The 23,042-nt window shown below is 46.1% G+C and overlaps 1 pseudogene; it reads right to left on the reverse strand.

Moving 5' to 3' along the window:
* Positions 1-5,371: 5,371 nt before the first annotated feature.
* Positions 5,372-23,042, reverse strand: part of LOC124021894 — a 29,865-nt pseudogene continuing 12,194 nt past the window's right edge.

Consider the following 23,042-nt stretch of genomic DNA (forward strand, 5'->3'; position numbering starts at 1 on the left):
TTTTGCTCCTTTGCACCCCATTATTTTTATTTCTACTTTGCACATTCTTCCATTGCAAATCTACCATTCCAGTGTTTTACTTGCTATATTGTATTTACTTTGCCACCATGGCCTTTTTTTTGCCTTTACCTCCCTTCTCACCTCATTTGCTCACATTGTATATACAAATAGTTTCTACTGTATTATTGACTGTATGTTTGTTTTACTCCATGTGTAACTCTGTGTCGTTGTATCTGTCGAACTGCTTTGCTTTATCTTGGCCAGGTCGCAATTGTAAATGAGAACTTGTTCTCATTTACCAACAGATCCCAATATAACCTCAACATGGCCTCAACATGGCCTCAACATGGCCTCAACCAACAGATCCCAATATAACCTCAACCAACAGATCCCAATATAACCTCAACATAGCCTCAACATGGCCTCAACCAATGGATCCCAGTATAACGTCAATGTAGTGTCAACATGGAATGTATTCCAAAATGACACCCTGTCCCCTATATAGTTCACTACTTTTGACCAGGGCCCATAGTAGTGTACTACATAGGGAATACGGTGTGGTTTCAGACATGCCCATAGTCCCAATATAGCCCATGGCAGGGCTGAGGTTCGCTGCACTTTCCACTATAAACAGGCCCACGCAACAGGCTCAATGGAGCGATCATACTGCTCAATTAACTGTCCATGTAGTAGAACTAACCCTGTCTGTCTGTCTGTCTGTCTGTCTGTCTGTCTGTCTGTCTGTCTGTCTGTCTGTCTGTCTGTCTCCACCTCTCTGTCTGTCTATTTCTGTCTCCCTCTCTCCATGTCTGTCTGTCTGTCTGTCTATTTCCGCCTTTCTGTCTGTCTCTCTCTGTCTCCCTCTCTCCATGTCTGTCTGTCTGTTTGTCTCCCTCTGTCTGTCTCTCTCTCTCCTCTGTCTGTGTGTCTGTCTGTCTCCTCTCTCCATGTCTGTCTCCCTCCCCCTCCCCCTCCCCCTCCCTCCCCTCCCCCTCTGTCTGTCTGTCTGTCTGTCTGTCTGTCTGTCTGTCTGTCTGTCTCCCCTGTCTGTCTCTCTCTGTCTGTCTGTCTGTCTGTCTGTCTGTCTGTCTGTCTGTCTGTCTGTCTGTCTGTCTGTCTGTCTGTCTCTCTGTCTGTCTCCCTCTCTCCGCCTCTCTCTCTCTCTCTCTCTCTCTGTCTCCCTCTCTCCATGTCTGTCTGTATGTCTGTCTCTCTTTATCAACTATTGTTACATATAAATTGTTATCTGTTATTCTGCTCAACCTACCTAAGCCTGGACTTAACCTCAGCTTAACCCCTAATTAATAGATAATGGGTTCATGTTGGATCTCCAACATTCCCCCGGTAAGGAGCGGTCTGATTAAAGAATTAACCGGTGACACGTCACATAAACCAGGTGTGATTCTTGGCCCAAATTCTGTTCTCTCGCTCTCCAACCTCTAGACGGGAAGGTGTATGTCAGTTGTCAGAGCAGTACCTGGTTGGTTGGCAGCAGATTCTGGCAGCAGTCTCTGATTCCCATCGTGTGGCTGTTAGAAGGTGAGATGTACTGCAGGGCCCAGTACAGACCTGACCAGACATATTGTACTACAGGACCTAATACAGACCAGACTAGACATATTGTACTACAGGACCTAATACAGACCAGACATATTGTACTACAGGACCTAATACAGACCAGACATATTGTACTACAGGACCTAATACAGACCAGACATATTGTACTACAGGACCTAATACAGACCAGACATATTGTACTACAGGACCTAATACAGACCAGACATATTGTACTACAGGACCTAATACAGACCAGACATATTGTACTACAGGACCTAATACAGACCAGACATATTGTACTACAGGACCTAATACAGACCAGACTAGACATATTGTACTACAGGACCTAATACAGACCAGACATATTGTACTACAGGACCTAATACAGACCAGACATATTGTACTACAGAACCTAGTACAGACCAGACATATTGTACTACAGGACCTAATACAGACCAGACTAGACATATTGTACTGCAGGACCTAATACAGACCAGACTAGACATATTGTACTGCAGGACCTAATACAGACCAGACCAGATATATTGTACTGCAGGACCTAATACAGACCAGACCAGATATATTGTACTGCAGGACCTAATACAGACCAGACCAGATATATTGTACTGCAGGACCTAATACAGACCAGACCAGATATATTGTACTGCAGGACCTAATACAGACCAGACCAGATATATTGTACTACAGGACCTAATACAGACCAGACTAGACATATTGTACTACAGGACCTAATACAGACCAGACTAGACATATTGTACTACAGGACCTAATACAGACCAGATATATTGTGCTACAGGACCTAATACAGACCAGATATATTGTACTACAGGACCTAATACAGACCAGACATATTGTACTACAGGACCTAATACAGACCAGACATATTGTACTACAGGACCTAATACAGACCAGATATATTGTACTACAGGACCTAATACAGACCAGATATATTGTACTACAGGACCTAATACAGACCAGATATATTGTACTACAGAACCTAATACAGACCAGACTAGACATATTGTACTGCAGGACCTAATACAGACCAGACCAGATATATTGTACTGCAGGACCTAATACAGACTAGACATATTGTACTACAGGACCTAATACAGACCAGATATATTGTACTACAGGACCTAATACAGACCAGATATATTGTACTACAGGACCTAATACAGACCAGATATATTGTACTACAGGACCTAATACAGACCAGATATATTGTACTACAGGACCTAATACAGACCAGATATATTGTGCTACAGGACCAGACACACCTGAAACACGTCACATTGCTGAATGATCAGCTGTTCAACTGTAAAAATACATCTGTCCTTTTAACCGTGTATACTATATTATATACACATAACAACATCAACGGATAACACCACGTGATCTTGGTGAAATGTCTAAATCAGTGGTCACCAACCAGTCGATCACGATCGATTTGTCAATGTCCAAGGCATTTCTATTCGATCGTCAAATATTTCTGTAAAAAACCCAATGATAAAACGTTGTGTTCCTATTTTTTGTTGATGTCTCGGGCTGTTGAGGGTAGACGCAGCCAATTCAGCTGCCCTGCGCGCCGGGTAGGCAAACTGTTGCCATTTCATGTGTCTGAAGGTACAATCTCTGCCTTCCCGGTGGGCCCGGAGAGGAAATCAAGTGCACCATATTTCCGCTGGCCAATCAGATTGCTCAGATCACCGAATCTGCAGTAACGTAGCAGGCGTGACAGAAAGCTACGGCAAAATTGATACTGTGAGATTTCAAAACTTTTTAAACCCATGACTAGAAAGACACTGTCAACGAATACAGCAAAGAGCTGTTGTTTTTATGAGTGACTTCATGTTTAAGTTTTTGCTCAGCACTGTCAACACTCTGTATTCAACACTTTTATAACCCATAAAATGCGCGTTGTTCCTATTTCCAGTCAGCGCTACAATAAGCAGCGCAGCCGTAATGAATGAGGAGGAAAGTGGATCTATAGGCCTTGTTGTTGTTATTAGCGGATTTGGTCTTTTTTTTAATATCAAGGAATATTTCACTTTCTCTGTTTGTAGGAGTAACAACATGAATTTGTGCACGAGGCAGAAATAATGCGGTGCTACTCGGGAGTTTCGTCATCAGCTGGAAGACGGTGTCCCTTTTTGGTCAGTCAGTGGAGGAAAGGGAGAGCCGAGGGATGTTGACAGACGGGCTCTCGGATGCAGGCACCATCAGCCCAGTGAAATAAAAAAACAAAGTATTTAACTGTATGCTTAATCAGCTGTGCCAAGTAATGCAACAATGGATCTATTACCTATTACCGGTGTGATGATATAGCCTGCCCTACCTCACATTTTGAAATATAATTTTTAAAATGTCCCGAACAACAACGCATTGGCAGGTCAATTCAAGCAAAGCCAATATGTGGTGATAATGTATTGGGCCCTACTGTACAACCCTCATAGCTACATAACTGTTTATAATTGGTTAATGTTGCATAGCCTTACCTTTTTCAAGTCATGTTAATAAAAATCAGAGCGGTAGATCTCAGCATTTTGACTCAGGAAGTGATCTTGACTCAGGAAGTGATATTGACTCAGGAAGTGATCTTGACTCAGGAAGTGATCTTGACTCAGGAAGTGATCGTAACTCAGGAAGTGATCTTGACTCAGGAAGTGATCTTGACTCAGAAACTGATCTTGACTCAGGAAGTGATCTTGACTCAGAAACTGATCTTGACTCAGGAAGTGATCTTGACTCAGGAAGTGATCTTGACTCAGGAAGTGATCGTAACTCAGGAAGTGATCTTGACTCAGGAAGTGATCTTGACTCAGAAACGGATCTTGACTCAGGAAGTGATCTTGACTCAGAAACTGATCTTGACTCAGGAAGTGATCTTGACTCAGAAACTGATCTTGACTCAGGAAGTGATCTTGACTCCTTGAAAAGGTTGGTGACCACACTGGTCTAAACTACCAATGCCCCACTGAAATGTGCCATTCACAATGCTTATGAGTAAATACAGAAATACTTTATTTATAAAACAGATTTACAATATCTTACAAATACAAAGGATAAAAGGTCTTTGTCTAGATCCTGTTAAATGTGTTATTCAGACAGAGTGTGTAAAATGCTCCTCTGCTTCCACAACAACATCTAGAGGAGAGATTATTTTCTGTACAGCTACATTCCATATATATTTACAATGTGCTTGTTTATTTGGCTAACAAGTAAAAACTATTACTATGTAAAACACACACACACACGCGCGCGCACACACACACACACACAGATACACGCGCGCACACGCACACACACAGACACACTGTACATACAATCCTTGTGTGAATAGAGCTCCACGTCATCATCATTTCTGTTACAATATGGCTCATTATTACATTATAACACAGACCTGTCAATTCATTACCCCACATGTTAGAACACAGGAACATTACCCCACTCCCCCAACATTCTAGAATACATTACCCCACTCCCCCAACATGTTAGAATACATTACCCCACTCCCCAACATTCTAGAATACATTACCCCACTCCCCCAACATTCTAGAATACATTACCCCACTCCCCCAACATGTTAGAATACATTACCCCACTCCCCCAACATTCTAGAATACATTACCCCACTCCCCCAACATGTTAGAATACATTACCCCACTCCCCCAACATTCTAGAATACATTACCCCACTCCCCCAACATTCTAGAATACATTACCCCACCCACTCCCCCAACATTCTGGAATACATTACCCCACTCCCCCAACATTCTAGAATACATTACCCCACTCCCCCAACATGTTAGAATAGTCTTTGGTTATAAACTCTTCCATTGTCATGTCCTGTAATCTCAGTCTTTGGTTATAATCTCTGCCATTGTCATGTCCTGTAATCTCAGTCTTTGGTTATAATCTCTTCCATTGTCATGTCCTGTAATCTCAGTCTTTGGTTATAAACTCTTCCATTGTCATGTCCTGTAATCTCAGTCTTTGGTTATAATCTCTTCCATTGTCATGTCCTGTAATCTCAGTCTTTGGTGATAATCTCTTCCATTGTGATGTCCTGTAATCTCAGTCTTTGGTGATAATCTCTTCCATTGTCATGTCCTGTAATCTCAGTCTTTGGTTATAATCTCTGCCATTGTCATGTCCTGTAATCTCAGTCTTTGGTGATAATCTCTTCCATTGTCATGTCCTGTAATCTCAGTCTTTGGTTATAATCTCTTCCATTGTCATGTCCTGTAATCTCAGTCTTTGGTGATAATCTCTGCCATTGTCATGTCCTGTAATCTCAGTCTTTGGTTATAATCTCTGCCATTGTCATGTCCTGTCCTCTTCGGTGGGTAAACCTCCAATATAATACAGTACAGTACATCCAAATACTGTAAACTGTACATACTTATTTTACACAGTATAAATACTGTATGCATTCTGGTAATCCAATACTGAAGAGTATAAGCAGTACAGTACAGTAATACAGTACATTCACTGTCCTGGCTATCTTCCAGGTGTGGCTGTTTAGTTCCCATAACAACGTGAGTGGTGTGTTTGTGACATACTGACATTCTAGTCCTGGGTTCCATGTCCTCTCTCCCTTCCCTCACTTCTCATCGCTCACAGAGCTCTCCACCGCTACTTTCACCTCTTCTATCTGCTCTGCTATCGTCTGTCGTTCTTCTTCCGGTCTTGTCGGTATCTTCTGTTCCTCCGCTGGTATCTTCTCGTCGGAGCTGCTGCGGCTGGACAGTTTCTCCATCTCGTCTTCTATCTCGCTGAAGCGTTCGGCCACGCACTGGGCTGTGAGCCTGGCCTCCGGGTCGTGGTCCCAACACTCCTCTATGGAGCCGCACACTATGGCTATGCCCTGTAGGAGGAGGTAGACAACAGGAGCAGAGAATTATCACCTAGCTACTGAGCACTGAGACATGCGCATAGGATGTGATGTGTGTGAGTGAATGAGAAAGAAAGAGAGGTTAGAGAGAGAGAGAGATAGGCAGGTAGGTAGGTAGGTACTAGGTAGGTAGGTAGGTAGGTAGGTAGGTAGGTAGGTAGGTAGGTAGGTAGGTAGGTAGGTAGGTAGGTAGGTAGGTAGGAAGGAAGGTAGGTAGGTAGGTAGGTAGTCAAGAGAGAGAGAGAGAGAGAGAGAGGAGGGAAGAAAGAGAGAGAGGGAGGGAAGAGAGAGAGGGAAGAGAGAGAGCGAGGGAGAGAGAGAGAGAGGGAAGAGAGAGAGCGAGGGAGGGAAGAGAGAGAGAGAGAGGGGGGGGGGGGGGCGAGAAGGAAAGAGGGTGTGTGTGTCTCTCCCAGTCTGTTACCTGGTGGTTGATCCAGCTGTCTGGGATCTCAGGTCTTCCTCTGTCTCTGAGGAGGTGATCCTTCATGCTCTCCACACCAGGATGCATCTGAACTTTACAGCCATATGGAGGTTCATAGTCCTTCACCTCTGGAACACACAGAGAGACAACTAATTAGATCACCTCTGGAACACGCAGAGAGAGACAACCAATTAGATCACCTCTGGAACACACAGAGAGAGACAACCAATTAGATCACCTCTGGAACACACAGAGAGAGACAACCAATTAGATCACCTCTGGAACACACAGAGAGACAACCCATTAGATCACCTCTGGAACACACAGAGTCAACCAATTAGATCACCTCTGGAACACACAGAGAGACAACCCATTAGATCACCTCTGGAACACACAGAGAGACAACCCATTAGATCACCTCTGGAACACACAGAGTCAACCAATTAGATCACCTCTGGAACACACAGAGTCAACCAATTAGATCACCTCTGGAACACAGAAAGACACAACCAATCCATTTACATCTGTAACACAAACAAACACAGCCAAACAAATCATCGCCACAAACCACAGCCATCATCTGTCAAGTCACAGGCGTTTCGCTACACTCACATTAACATCTGCTAACCATGTGTGTATGTGACAAGTAACATGTGATTTGAAATCCACCCGTTTTTATGACAGTAAAACATCTACAGTATAAAGCTCAGCTTCAAACTGCATCATATGAGGTAATGGATACCTACAGCATGTAATGTTATGTTACAGTAGGGGCAAGAGTTAATATAGAGAGCTGTTGTTATGTTATAGTAGAGTTAATATAGAGAGCTGTTGTAATGTTATAGTAGAGTTAATATAGAGAGCTGTTGTAATGTTATAGTAGAGTTAATATAGAGAGCTGTTGTTATGTTATAGTAGAGTTAATATAGAGAGCTGTTGTAATGTTATAGTAGAGTTAATATAGAGAGCTGTTGTAATGTTATAGTAGAGTTAATATAGAGAGCTGTTGTAATGTTATAGTAGAGTTAATATAGAGAGCTGTTGTAATGTTATAGTAGAGTTAATATAGAGAGCTGTTGTAATGTTATAGTAGAGTTAATATAGAGAGCTGTTGTAATGTTATAGTAGAGTTAATATAGAGAGCTGTTGTAATGTTATAGTAGAGTTAATATAGAGAGCTGTTGTAATGTTATGTTATAGTAGAGTTAATATAGAGAGCTGTTGTAATGTTATAGTAGAGTTAATATAGAGAGCTGTTGTAATGTTATGTTATAGTAGAGTTAATATAGAGAGCTGTTGTAATGTTATGTTATAGTAGAGTTAATATAGAGAGCTGTTGTTATGTTATGTTATAGTAGAGTTAATATAGAGAGCTGTTGTAATGTTATGTTATAGTAGAGTTAATATAGAGAGCTGTTGTTATGTTATAGTAGAGTTAATATAGAGAGCTGTTGTAATGTTATAGTAGAGTTAATATAGAGAGCTGTTGTAATGTTATAGTAGAGTTAATATAGAGAGCTGTTGTAATGTTATGTTATAGTAGAGTTAATATAGAGAGCTGTTGTAATGTTATGTTATAGTAGAGTTAATATAGAGAGCTGTTGTAATGTTATGTTATAGTAGAGTTAATATAGAGAGCTGTTGTAATGTTATGTTATAGTAGAGTTAATATAGAGAGCTGTTGTAATGTTATGTTATAGTAGAGTTAATATAGAGAGCTGTTGTAATGTTATAGTAGAGTTAATATAGAGAGCTGTTGTTATGTTAGAGTAGAGTTAATATAGAGAGCTGTTGTTATGTTATAGTAGAGTTAATATAGAGAGCTGTTGTTATGTTACAGTAGAGTTAATATAGAGAGCTGTTGTAATGTTATAGTAGAGTTAATATAGAGAGCTGTTGTAATGTTATGTTATAGTAGAGTTAATATAGAGAGCTGTTGTAATGTTATAGTAGAGTTAATATAGAGAGCTGTTGTAATGTTATGTTATAGTAGAGTTAATATAGAGAGCTGTTGTAATGTTATGTTATAGTAGAGTTAATATAGAGAGCTGTTGTAATGTTATGTTATAGTAGAGTTAATATAGAGAGCTGTTGTTATGTTACAGTAGAGTTAATATAGAGAGCTGTTGTAATGTTATAGTAGAGTTAATATAGAGAGCTGTTGTAATGTTATGTTATAGTAGAGTTAATATAGAGAGCTGTTGTAATGTTATGTTATAGTAGAGTTAATATAGAGAGCTGTTGTAATGTTATGTTATAGTAGAGTTAATATAGAGAGCTGTTGTAATGTTATGTTATAGTAGAGTTAATATAGAGAGCTGTTGTAATGTTATGTTATAGTAGAGTTAATATAGAGAGCTGTTGTTATGTTACAGTAGAGTTAATATAGAGAGCTGTTGTAATGTTATAGTAGAGTTAATATAGAGAGCTGTTGTAATGTTATAGTAGAGTTAATATAGAGAGCTGTTGTTATGTTATAGTAGAGTTAATATAGAGAGCTGTTGTAATTTTACAGTAGAGTTAATATAGAGAGATGTTGTAATGTTATAGTAGAGTTAATATAGAGAGCTGTTGTAATGTTATAGTAGAGTTAATATAGAGAGCTGTTGTTATGTTACAGTAGAGTTAATATAGAGAGATGTTGTAATGTTATAGTAGAGTTAATATAGAGAGCTGTTGTTATGTTATGTTACAGTAGGGGATAGATATAGGACATTGGCAACAGACGTGCTGAATATGGAGAATATAAAATATGTTTTGATGATTCTTGTTTGGGAACCAAGTTGTGGCCTGGCACTTCTCTTGTGATCATTACTGGAATCAACACACTTTCACCCAACAAGCAATTAGCCCCCCAAAAACTCAGAAATCCACAACCCACTGAAAACATTACAAATCTACATTTACATTTAAATCTAATTAGTTGAATTATGTTTTCACGCTGAAAAACAGTTGAAGGAACTCGAAAGATCATTCCGGCCCGAGCCAAAGAGTATAAAACACAAAGTTCTGGGAGATCGTCCAGACCTCATGAAACTGAACTCACAACAGCTGTCAAGTGTCATGGTTTCACAGCATGTTAACTAACAGCTGATCTAGGAACAGATCCCACAGTCTGTGGTGCTGTGTCAGGTTCATAGTGTTAACTAACAGCTGATCTAGGAACAGATCCCACAGTCTGTGGTGCTGTGTCAGGTTCATACTGTTAACTAACAGCTGATCTAGGAACAGATCCCACAGTCTGTGGTGCTGTCTGTTCTAACAGCTGATCTAAAACCAGTCTGTGGTGCTGTGTCAGGTTCATACTGTTAACTAACAGCTGATCTAGGAACAGATCCCACAGTCTGTGGTGCTGTCTGTGTCAGGTTCATAGTGTTAACTAACAGCTGATCTAGGAACAGATCCCACAGTCTGTGGTGCTGTCTGTGTCAGGTTCATAGTGTTAACTAACAGCTGATCTAGAAACAGTCTATGGTGCTGTGACAGGTGCACACTGTTAACTAACAGCTGATCTAGAAACAGTCTATGGTGCTGTGACAGGTGCACACTGTTAACTAACAGCTGATCTAGAAACAGTCTATGGTGCTGTGACAGGTGCACACTGTTAACTAACAGCTGATCTAGAAACAGTCTATGGTGCTGTGACAGGTGCACACTGTTAACTAACAGCTGATCTAGAAACAGTCTATGGTGCTGTGACAGGTGCACACTGTTAACTAACAGCTGATCTAGAACCAGTCTATGGTGCTGTGACAGGTGCACACTGTTAACTAACAGCTGATCTAGGACCAGTGAAGGGAGGCACAAGGGCACAGACTGAAGACCTTCATTAGAGACAAGCAGAACACCAGATATAAGATTTCTCAAACTGAGCGCGTGCAGAAATGACCCAATCTAAAGGAATAGAATTCACAGGGCAGTGTGTTACATTCTCCAGGAGAGGTCACAGAGGTCAGGAACACCCAGCCAGGTAGAGGTATCGTCCAGGAGAGGTCACAGAGGTCAGGAACACCCAGTCAGGTAGAGGTATCGTCCAGGAGAGGTCACAGAGGTCAGGAACACCCAGTCAGGTAGAGGTATCGTCCAGGAGAGATCACAGAGGTCAGGAACACCCAGTCAGGTAGAGGTATCGTCCAGGAGAGGTCACAGAGGTCAGGAACAGCCAGTCAGGTAGAGGTATCCTCCAGGAGAGGTCACAGAGGTCAGGAACAGCCAGTCAGGTAGAGGTATCCTCCAGGAGAGGTCACAGAGGTCAGGAACACCCAGTCAGGTAGAGGTATCGTCCAGGAGAGGTCACAGAGGTCAGGAACACCAAGTCAGGTAGAGGTATCGTCCAGGAGAGGTCACAGAGGTCAGGAACAGCCAGTCAGGTAGAGGTATCCTCCAGGAGAGGTCACAGAGGTCAGGAACACCCAGTCAGGTAGAGGTATCGTCCAGGAGAGGTCACAGAGGTCACAGAGGTCAGGAACACCAAGTCAGGTAGAGGTATCGTCCAGGAGAGGTCACAGAGGTCAGGAACAGCCAGTCAGGTAGAGGTATCCTCCAGGAGAGGTCACAGAGGTCAGGAACACCCAGTCAGGTAGAGGTATCGTCCAGGAGAGGTCACAGAGGTCACAGAGGTCAGGAACACCAAGTCAGGTAGAGGTATCGTCCAGGAGAGGTCACAGAGGTCAGGAACACCCAGTCAGGTAGAGGTCACAGAGGTTAGGAAGGTCACAGAGATTCATCAACAGCTTAGTTGGACTAGTCCAGTACAAGGTCCTTGACTGGTGTGTTACAGGGTCCTGAATCACTGTGTGGACCCACAGGAAGTGGAGAGGCCAGAATGGAACCCCGGTCCCGGTCGGACAGGAAACCCAGCTAGGGCAGGGATCGCACCGGGGACCCTGTAGAAGAAGCTGACTCCACAAGCCCAACACATCCTGTTTTTGACAAGTAGACATGCCCTGTTCCCCCCCGTTCTGTTTCAGCTTCTTTTAAACAGAACACACCCAGGGAGTGTCCCCTAAATGGGGCCCTATTCCCTATATAGCATATGGGGGCTCTGGTCTAAAGTAGTGCACTACATTATGAAACAGGGTGGTTCTTGGACACAGACCCAGACTGTGGGATCTAGTTATTTCTGCTGCTTCTTCAGTTCTCCTCTATTTGAAGACCTGCTGTGTTTTCTGCTGAAATGGAATAAATAGCCCAGATCTTTACCTGACCTGAGAACAGTTATTCACCGAGGTCTGACCTGAGAACAGTTATTCACCGAGGTCTGACCTGAGAACAGTTATAAACCGAGGTCTGACCTGAGAACAGTTATAAACCGAGGTCTGACCTGAGAACAGTTATAAACCGAGGTCTGACCTGAGAACAGTTATTCACCGAGGTCTGACCTGAGAACAGTTATAAACCGAGGTCTGACCTGAGAACAGTTATAAACCGAGGTCTGACCTGAGAACAGTTATAAACCGAGGTCTGACCTGACAACAGTTATAAATCGAGGTCTGACCTGAGAATAGTTAGAGTGCTCTGGTGAACTGAGAGAGCCATAACAGAGTGCTCTGGTGAACTGAGAGAGCCATAACAGAGTGCTCTGGTGAACTGAGAGAGCCATAACAGAGTGCTCTGGTGAACTGAGAGAGCCATAACAGAGTGCTCTGGTGAACTGAGAGAGCCATAACAGAGTGCTCTGGTGAACTGAGAGAGTCAGAACAGAGGCCCCCAGCACAGAGAAGATAACACAGCCAGTCCTGTACACAGGGGGAGCAGACCCACAGCACAGGGAAAGATAACACAAGGACAGCTGAGTCTAAAGCTAGCTGAGCCAGACCCAAGGAAAACAGGGCTATACACAGGAACCTTCTCATTAACAGCCTCCCTGCCTCTCTCCCTCGCTCCCTCCCTGTCTGTCTGTCTGCCCCCCTCCCTGTCTGTCTGCCTGTCTGCCTCCCTCCCTCCCTGTCTGCCTCCCTCCCTCCCTCCCTCCCTCCCTCCCTCCCTCCCTCCCTCCCTCCCTCCCTCCCTCCCTCCCTCCCTCCCTCCCTCCCTCCCTCCCTCCCTCCCTCCCTCCCTCCCTCCCAGTCTGTCTGTCTGTCTGTCTGTCTGTCTGTCTGTCTGTCTGTCTGTCTGTCTGTCTGTCTGTCTGTCTGTCTGTCTGTCTGTCTGTCTGTCTGTCTGTCTGTCTGTCTGTCTGTCTGTCTGTCTCCTTGCCTGCCTCCCTCCCTGCCAACCTCCCTCCCTGCCTGCCGTGGTCTGCCGTGGTCCTGTCCAAGCCTGGGAGATGCTAGCTATGTGAAGAATTCCGTGGTTTTGGTAACAGATGTCACACGAGGGACCGAAAGCTGCTCTCCTCTCACTGGGGCCCCGGCCGCATAGTAAATACCAGGCCCACCAATGAAAGTACTCGTAGGGACAAGGTTTATGACAGTTTCCTTTACAGATAATCTGTCCGTCTGTCTGAAACATCCACTACTGGCTGAGAGAGAGAGACAGAGAGAGAGAGAGAGAGAGAGAGAGAGAGAGAGAGAGAGAGAGAGAGAGAGAGAGAGAGAGAGAGAGAGAGAGAGAGAGAGAGAGGTAAAAGAGAGAGAAAGAGAGAGGTAGAGAGAGAGAGAGGGGTAAAGAGAGAGAGAGAGAGGTAAGGAGAGAGAGAGAGAGAAAGAGAGAGGTAGAGAGAGAGAAAGAGAGAGGTAGAGAGAGAGAGAGAGAGAGAGAGAGAGAGAGGTAGAGAGAGACAGAGAAAGAGAGAGAGAGAGAGAGAGAGAGACAGAGAGAGAGAGAGAGAGAGACAGAGAGAGAGACAGAGAGAGAGAGGTAAAGAGAGAGAGAGAGAGAAAGAGAGAGAGAGAGAGAGGGAGAGAGAGAGAGAGAGAGAGAGAGAGAGAGAGAGAGAGAGAGAGAGAGAGAGAGAGACAGAGAGAGAGACAGAGAGAGAGAGAGAGAGAGAGAGAGAGGAAGAGAGAGAGAGAGCAGAACCCTCAATACATCACTATGGAAAATAACCCCACTAGATACTTGAGCTTATCTTTCTCCCAGTCCCAGGGAAAGTTATAGGAGATACTATGGAGGTTTTAGCTTGTGGCTAACACATTGTGACCTAGTTAGCTAATGTGACCATTAGCTGTGGCAGAGCTGCAGACAGAGAAGCAGAGCCAACAGGCGGACTTCCATTCTGCTGACAGCATCTAGCATTGTAAGCAGGCCTGTTCAGACTTGAAGAGAACTGTCAATATTGTACAACACAAACACAACTCAAAACCTGACTGTTGAGACTGTTATAGAATTGTCAACTCTCTCCCACGGTTATATACACTATAAATACAGTAGTATGTGGACATCCCTTCAAATTAGTGGTTTCCGCTATTTCAGCCACAGCCGTTGATGACAGGTGTATAACATCGAGCACACAGCCATGCAATCTCCATAGACAAACATTGGCAGTAGAATGGGCCTTACTGAAAAGCTCAGTGACTTTCAACGAGGCACCGTCATAGGATGTCGCTTCGACAACAAGTCAGTTCGTCAAATTTCTGCCCTGCTAGAGCTGCCCCCCCGGTCAACTGTAAGTGCTGTTATTGTGAAGTGGAAACGTCTAGGAGCAACAACGGCTCGGCCGCTAAGTGGTAGGCCACACAAGCTCGCAGAACAAGCGCTAAAGCGTGAAGCGCATAAAGATTGTCTGTCCTCGGTTCCCAATCAAGCTTCACCATCTGGCAGTCCGACCAAAACAAATCTGGGTTTGGCGGATGCCAGGAGAACGCTACCTGCCCCAATGCATAGTGCCAACTGTAAAGTTTGGTGGAGGAGGAATAACGAAGGGACATGTTAACACTACACAATGACATTCTAGATGATTCTATGCTTGAAACTTTGTGACAACAGGAAGTTTGGGGGAAGGCCCTTTCCTGTTTCAGCATGACAATGTCCCTGTGCGCAAAGTGAGGTCCATACTGCAATGGTTTGTTGAGATCAGTGTGGAAGAACTTGACTGGCCTGCGCAGACTGGCCTGACCTCAACCCCATCGAACAATTGAACGCCGACAGCGAGCCAGGCCTAATCTTTGGGATGAATTGGAGCGTCTAATCTCCCAACAACATGTTCCAACATCTAGTGGAAAGCCTTCCCAGAAGAGAGGAGGCTGTTATAGCAGCAATGTTCCAACATCTAGTGGAAAGCCTTCCCAGAAGAGTGGAGGCTGTTATTGCAGCAATGTTCCAACATCTAGTGGAAAGCCTTCCCAGAAGAGTGGAGGCTGTTATAGCAGCAATGTTCCAACATCTAGTGGAAAGCCTTCCCAGAGGAGTGGAGGCTGTTATAGCAGCAATGTTCCAACATCTAGTGGAAAGCCTTCCCAGAAGAGTGGAGGCTGTTATAGCAGCAATGTTCCAACATCTAGTGGAAAGCCTTCCCAGAGGAGTGGAGGCTGTTATAGCAGCAATGTTCCAACATCTAGTGGAAAGCCTTCCCAGAAGAGTGGAGGCTGTTATAGCAGCAATGTTCCATCATCTAGTGGAAAGCCTTCCCAGAAGAGTGGAGGCTGTTATAGCAGCAATGTTCCAACATCTAGTGGAAAGCCTTCCCAGAAGAGAGGAGGCTGTTATAGCAGCAAAGGGGAGGACAAACTCCATATTAATGTACATGATTTTGGAAAGAGATGTTTGACGAGCAGCTGTCCACATACGTTTGATCATCACCCTCTGAATGGCACACAGACACAATCCATGTCTCAATTGTCTCAAGGCTTAAACATCCTTCTTTAACCCGTCTCCTCCCCTTCATCTACACTGATTGAAGAGGATTTAACAACTGGCATCAGTAAGGGATCTTAGCTTTCACCTGGATTCACCTGTTCAATCTATGTTGTGGAAAGACCAAGTGTCCCTAATGATTTGTCCACTCGGTGTATGTGTGAGTTGTCAGTACTGAGCACTACACATTTACGAGCTTGTCTGTGAACCATTGGTGCTCAGGCAGAAACAAACACTTCCTTATTTCAACTCATCAGGCAGTATAGGCCATCAACAGTAAGTAACTCAGTACCTCATGAAAACCAGAGAGAGAGAGAGAGAGAGAGAGATCTTTTGAGAGAGAGAGAGAGAGAGAGAGAAGAGAGAGAGAGAGAGAGAGAGAGAGAGTCTCAGAGAGACAGAGAGAGAGAGAGAGAGAGAGAGAGACAGAGACAGTCTCCTCCCCTTCATCTACACTGATTGAAGAGAGATTTAACAACTGGCATCAGTAGAGGGAGAGAGATAGCTTTCAGAGGAGACCTGTTCAATCTATGAGAGAGGAAGAGACCAAGAGAGAGAGAGATTTGGCAGAGAGATGTGTGAGAGTCAGTAGAGCAGACACAGAGCTTGTCTGAGAAGAGGAGCTCAGGCAGAGAGACTTCCTTATTTCAACTCATCAGGAGAGAGAGAGCCATCAGAGAAGTAACTCAGTACCTCAGAGAAACCAGAGAGAGGTGGGAGAGAGAGAGAGAGAGAGAGAGAGAGAGAGAGAGAGAGAGAGAGAGAGAGAGAGAGAGAGAGAGAGAGAGAGAGAGAGAGAGAGAGAGAGAGAGAGAGAGAGAGAGAGAGAGACAGAGAGAGAGAGAGAGAGAGGGAGAGACAGAGAGACAGAGAGAGAGACAGAGAGAGAGAGAGAGAGAGACAGAGACACAGAGAGAGAGAGATCGAGACAGAGATAGAGACAGAGAGAGAGAGACAGAGACAGAGACAGAGACAGAGACAGAGACAGAGACAGAGACAGAGAGACAGAGAGGAAGTAGACTCCGTAGCCAGGGATACTGCTGTGGGGGTAGCTAACCTGGTGCTGTGGGGGTAGCTAACCTGGTGCTGTGGGGGTAGCTAACCTGGTGCTGTGGCTGTTGTTGCTGTAGGTAATTCAAGCCCGGTGGAGATGGATGGAATGTCTGGCTGTATGGGTCCCAGCTGCTGCCCACCCTACTACTCTGTCTCCCAGGGCCAGGCAGGGGCATTCCCCTTCCTCCCCAGACAGCCCTGCTCTGCCACCTGCTTCCCAGCTGCTGCCCACCCTACTAATCTGTCTCCCAGGGCCAGGCAGGGGCATTCCCCTTCCTCCCCAGGCAGGCTGACTGGCAGGTCCTCTCCTCACCCTTGTCCTACTCCACTGCTTATAGACTGGCCGTCCTGCTGCCTGGTTCAGCCCACCGCAACCCTGGGCTAATTCAGGACACACAAATTCAATCCAGAAAGATAGGGAGAGAGAGAGAGAGAGAGAGAGAGAGAGAGAGAGAGAGAGAGAGAGAGAGACAGAGAGAGAGAGAGAGAGAGAGAGAGACAGAGAGAGAGAGAGAGACAGAGAGAGAGAGAGAGAGAGAGACAGAGAGACAGAGAGACAGAGAGAGAGAGAAAGAGAGAGAGAGAGAGAGAGACACAGAGAGAGAGAGAGAGAGAGAGAGAGAGAGAGAGAGAGAGAGAGACAGAGAGAGAGAGAGAGAGAGAGAGAGAGACAGAGAGAGAGAGAGAGAGAGAGAGAGAGAGAGAGAGAGAGACAGAGAGAGAGAGAGAGAGAGAGAGACAGAGACACATAGAGAGAGAGAGAGATAGAGAGCGAGGTGGAACTACCACAACAACAGCAGGGCTGTATTTGTGTCCCCTAGTCGTGCTGTTGTTGGCTTGAAGAGAGGCAAGAGGAGAAGTGCAGTCAGGCCACCACCAGTATCCATTTCACTGCAACTGTCCAGGATACATAGGCTGACTTGCCTCCCACCCCCCCGTAGATAAGCCCTGGGTAGTGAGGACTGGACCAGAGTCTCCTGTACTGGGTCTGATATACAGTAGAGACACACACACACACACACACACACACACACACACACACACACACACACACACACACACACACACACACACACACACACACACACACACACACACACACACACACACACACACACACACACACACACACACACACACACACACACACACATAGAGGAGCATTAGGAAGCTGAGAAGTCTCAGAAGAGCATTAGGAAGCTGTGAAGTCTCAGAGGAGCATTAGGAAGCTGAAAAGTCTCAGAAGAGCATTAGGAAGCTGAGAAGCCTCAGAGGAGCATTAGGAAGCTGAGAAGTCTCAGAGGAGCATTAGGAAGCTGAGAAGCCTCAGAAGAGAATTAGGAAGCTGAGATGTCTCAGAGGAGCATTAGGAAGCTGAGATGTCTCAGATGAGTATTAGGAAGCTGAGAAGCTTCAGAGGAGCATTAGGAAGCTGAGAAGCCTCAGAGGAGCATTAGGAAGCTGAGAAGCCTCAGAAGACCATTAGGAAGCTGAGAAGTCTCAGAGGAGTATTAAGAAGCTGAGAAGTCTCAGAGGAGCATTAGGAAGCTGAGAAGCCTCACAGTGGCATTAGGAAGCTGAGAAGCCTCAGAGGAGCATTAGGAAGCTGAGAAGCCTCACAGTGGCATTAGGACGCTGAGAAGCCTCACAGTGGCATTAGGAAGCTGAGAAGCCTCACAGTGGCATTAGGACGCTGAGAAGCCTCACAGTGGCATTAGGAAGCTGAGAAGCCTCACAGTGGCATTAGGAAGCTGAGAAGCCTCACAGTGGCATTAGGAAGCTGAGAAGCCTCAGAGTGGCATTAGGAAGCTGAGAAGCCTCACAGTGGCATTAGGAAGCTGAGAAGCCTCACAGTGGCATTAGGAAGCTGAGAAGCCTCACAGTGGCATTAGGAAGCTGAGAAGCCTCACAGTGGCATTAGGAAGCTGAGAAGCCTCAGAGGAGCATTAGGAAGCTGAGAAGCCTCAGAGTGGCATTAGGAAGCTGAGAAGCCTCACAGTGGCATTAGGAAGCTGAGAAGCCTCACAGTGGCATTAGGAAGCTGAGAAGCCTCAGAGGAGCATTAGGAAGCTGAGAAGCCTCAGAGGAGCATTAGGAAGCTGAGAAGCCTCAGATGAGCATTAGGAAGCTGAGAAGCCTCAGAGGAGCATTAGGAAGCTGAGAAGCCTCAGAGGAGCATTAGGAAGCTGAGAAGCCTCACAGTGGCATTAGGAAGCCTGAGAAGCCTCATTCCAGCTGAGAGGATTTATAATGTCATCTATCTGTCTATTATCAGTGTTTTCATCAAGAGATGCCGGTCGCAGGTTAAAGAGTAGCACACACTGTCTAACCCCTGCAATGCTTTCAAATATATGGCCTGACGTTTACACACACACACACACACACACACACACACACACACACACACACACACACACACACACACACACACACACACACACACACACACACACACACACACACACACACACACACACACACACACACACACACACACACACACACACACACACACACATGCACACCCCACTTCCCACTGCAAGCTCACTCATTCACTTCCTCACAACACTCTGAAGGGCTGTCTAACACAGCCAGCTGAAACCAACCCATCTCCCCTCTTCACAACACTCTGAAGGGCTGTCATCTCCCCTCTTCACAACACTCTGAAGGGCTGTCATCTCCCCTCTTCACAACACTCTGAAGGGCTGTCAAACACAGCCAGCTGAAACCAACCCATCTCTCCTCCTCACAACACTCTGAAGGGCTGTCATCTCCCCTCTTCACAACACTCTGAAGGGCTGTCATCTCCCCTTTTCACAACACTCTGAAGGGCTGTCATCTCCCCGCTTCACAACACTCTGAAGGGCTGTCATCTCCCCTCTTCACTTCCTCACAACACTCTGAAGGGCTGTCATCTCCCCTTTTCACTTCCTCACAACACTCTGAAGGGCTGTCATCTCCCCTCTTCACAACACTCTGAAGGGCTGTCATCTCCCCTCTTCACTTCCTCACAACACTCTGAAGGGCTGTCATCTCCCCTCTTCACTTCCTCACAACACTCTGAAGGGCTGTCATCTCCCCTCTTCATTTCCTCACAACACTCTGAAGGGCTGTCATCTCCCCTCTTCACTTCCTCACAACACTCTGAAGGGCTGTCATCTCCCCTCTTCACAACACTCTGAAGGGCTGTCATCTCCCCCCTTCACAACACTCTGAAGGGCTGTCATCTCCCCTCTTCACTTCCTCACAACACTCTGAAGGGCTGTCATCTCCCCTCTTCACTTCCTCACAACACTCTGAAGGGCTGTCATCCCCCCTCTTCACTTCCTCACAACACTCTGAAGGGCTGTCATCTCCCCTCTTCACTTCCTCACAACACTCTGAAGGGCTGTCATCTCCCCTCTTCACAACACTCTGAAGGGCTGTCATCCCCCCTCTTCACTTCCTCACAACACTCTGAAGGGCTGTCATCTCCCCTCTTCACAACACTCTGAAGGGCTGTCATCTCCCCTCTTCACAACACTCTGAAGGGCTGTCATCTCCCCTCTTCACTTCCTCACAACACTCTGAAGGGCTGTCATCTCCCCTCTTCACAACACTCTGAAGGGCTGTCATCCCCCCTCTTCACTTCCTCACAACACTCTGAAGGGCTGTCATCTCCCCTCTTCACAACACTCTGAAGGGCTGTCATCCCCCCTCTTCACTTCCTCACAACACTCTGAAGGGCTGTCATCTCCCCTCTTCACTTCCTCACAACACTCTGAAGAGCTGTCATCTCCCCTCTTCACAACACTCTGAAGGGCTGTCATCCCCCCTCTTCACTTCCTCACAACACTCTGAAGGGCTGTCATCTCCCCTCTTCACAACACTCTGAAGGGCTGTCATCCCCCCTACTTCACTTCCTCACAACACTCTGAAGGGCTGTCATCTCCCTCTTCACTTCCTCACAACACTCTGAAGGGCTGTCATCCCCCTCTTCACTTCCTCACAACACTCTGAAGGGCTGTCATCTACCCTCTTCACAACACTCTGAAGGGCTGTCATCCCCCTCTACACAACACTCTGAAGGGCTGTCATCTCCCTCTTCACAACACTCTGAAGGGCTGATCATCTCCCCTCTTACACTTCCTCACAACACTCTGAAGGGTGATCTCCCCTCTTCACTTCCTACAACACTCTGAAGGGCTGTCATCTCCCCTCTTCACTTCCTCACAACACTCTGAAGGGCTGTCATCTCCCTCTAGTTACTTCCTCACAACACTCTGAAGGGCTGTCATCTCCCCTCTTCACAACACTCTGAAGGGCTGTCATCTCCCCTCTTCACTTCCTCACAACACTCTGAAGGGCTGTCATCTCCCCTCTTCACAACACTCTGAAGGGCTGTCATCTACCCTCTTCACAACACTCTGAAGGGCTGTCATCTCCCCTCTTCACTTCCTCACAACACTCTGAAGGGCTGATCATCTCCCCTCTTTACTTCCTCACACTACTAGTTCTGAAGGGCTGTCATCTACCCTCTTCACTTCCTCACAACACTCTGAAGGGCTGTCATCTACCCCTCTTCACTTCCTCAGTTACACTCTGAAGGGCTCTCATCCCCTCTTCACTTCCCACAACACTCTGAAGGGCTGTCATCTCCCCTACTTCACTTCCTCACAACAGTTCTGAAGGGCTGTCATCACCCTCTTCACTTCCTCACAACACTCTGAAGGGCAGTCATCCCCCTCTTCACTTCCTCACAACACTACTGAAGGGCTGTCATCTGATCTTCACTTCCTCACAACACTCTGAAGGGCTGATCATCCCCCTCTTCACTTCCTCACAACACTCTGAAGGGCTGTCATCTACCCCTCTTCACAACACTCTGAAGGGCTGTCATCTCCCCTCTTCACAACACTCTGAAGGGCTGTCATCTCCCCTCCTGCCCAAAGAAGGGAAAGAGTTCTGATGTCTCCTTCACATTGTAAACACAACTCCTCCTGGGAGCCATGCAGGAGCTGAGGTGATCTACTAGTTACACACTACTAGTTACTGTATGAGGTGATCTACCACCACACTACTAGTTACTGTATGAGGTGATCTACCATCACACTACTAGTTACTGTATGAGGTGATCTACTAGTTACACACTACTAGTTACTGTATGATATACTACCATCACACTACTAGTTACTGTATGAGGTGATCTACCATCACACTACTAGTTACTGTATGAGGTGATAGGTGATATAGGGAATAGTGCTCTAGAGTAGTGTACTATATAGGGAATAGTGCTCTAGAGTAGTGTACTATATAGGGAATAGTGCTCTAGAGTAGTGTACTATATAGGGAATAGTGCTCTAGAGTAGTGTACTATATAGGGAATAGTGCTCTAGAGTAGTGTACTATATAGGGAATAGTGTGAACTGTTAAGTTAGTGGAGGAACAATGACTGATTGAGCTGTGAAAACCACCAACGCTGTGGGTTCGGACAGGCTAGTCATTCTCCCAACGCTGTGGGTTCGGACAGGCTAGTCATTCTCCCAACGCTGTGGGTTCGGACAGGCTAGTCATTCTCCCAACGCTGTGGGTCGGACAGGCTAGTCATTCTCCCAACGCTGTGGGTCGGACAGGCTAGTCATTCTCCCAACGCTGTGGGTTCGGACAGGCTAGTCATTCTCCCAACGCTGTGGGTCGGACAGGCTAGTCATTCTCCCAACGCTGTGGGTTCGGACAGGCTAGTCATTCTCCCAACGATGTGGGTCGGACAGACTAGTCATTCTCCCAACGCTGTGGGTCAGACAGACTAGTCGTTCTCCCAACGCTGTGGGTCGGACAGGCTAGTCGTTCTCCCAACGCTGTGGGTCGGACAGACTAGTCATTCTCCCAACGCTGTGGGTCGGACAGGCTAGTCATTCTCCCAACGCTGTGGGTCGGACACACCAGTCATTCTCCCAACGCTGTGGGTCGGACACACCAGTCATTCTCCCAACGCTGTGGGTCGGACAGGCTAGTCATTCTCCCAACGCTGTGGGTCGGACAGACTAGTCATTCTCCCAACGCTGTGGGTCGGACAGGCTAGTCATTCTCCCAACGCTGTGGGTTGGACAGGCTAGTCATTCTCCCAACGATGTGGGTCGGACAGGCTAGTCGTTCTCCCAACGCTGTGGGTCGGACAGGCTAGTTATTCTCCCAACGCTGTGGGTCAGACAGACTAGTCGTTCTCCCAACGCTGTGGGTCGGACAGGCTAGTCATTCTCCCAACGCTGTGGGTCGGACAGGCTAGTCATTCTCCCAACGCTGTGGGTTGGACAGGCTAGTCATTCTCCCAACGATGTGGGTCGGACAGGCTAGTCGTTCTCCCAACGCTGTGGGTCGG

The sequence above is a fragment of the Oncorhynchus gorbuscha genome, unplaced genomic scaffold (assembly GCF_021184085.1).
Source record: "Oncorhynchus gorbuscha isolate QuinsamMale2020 ecotype Even-year unplaced genomic scaffold, OgorEven_v1.0 Un_scaffold_1244, whole genome shotgun sequence".
In the NCBI taxonomy this organism is placed as follows: Eukaryota; Metazoa; Chordata; class Actinopteri; order Salmoniformes; family Salmonidae; genus Oncorhynchus; species Oncorhynchus gorbuscha.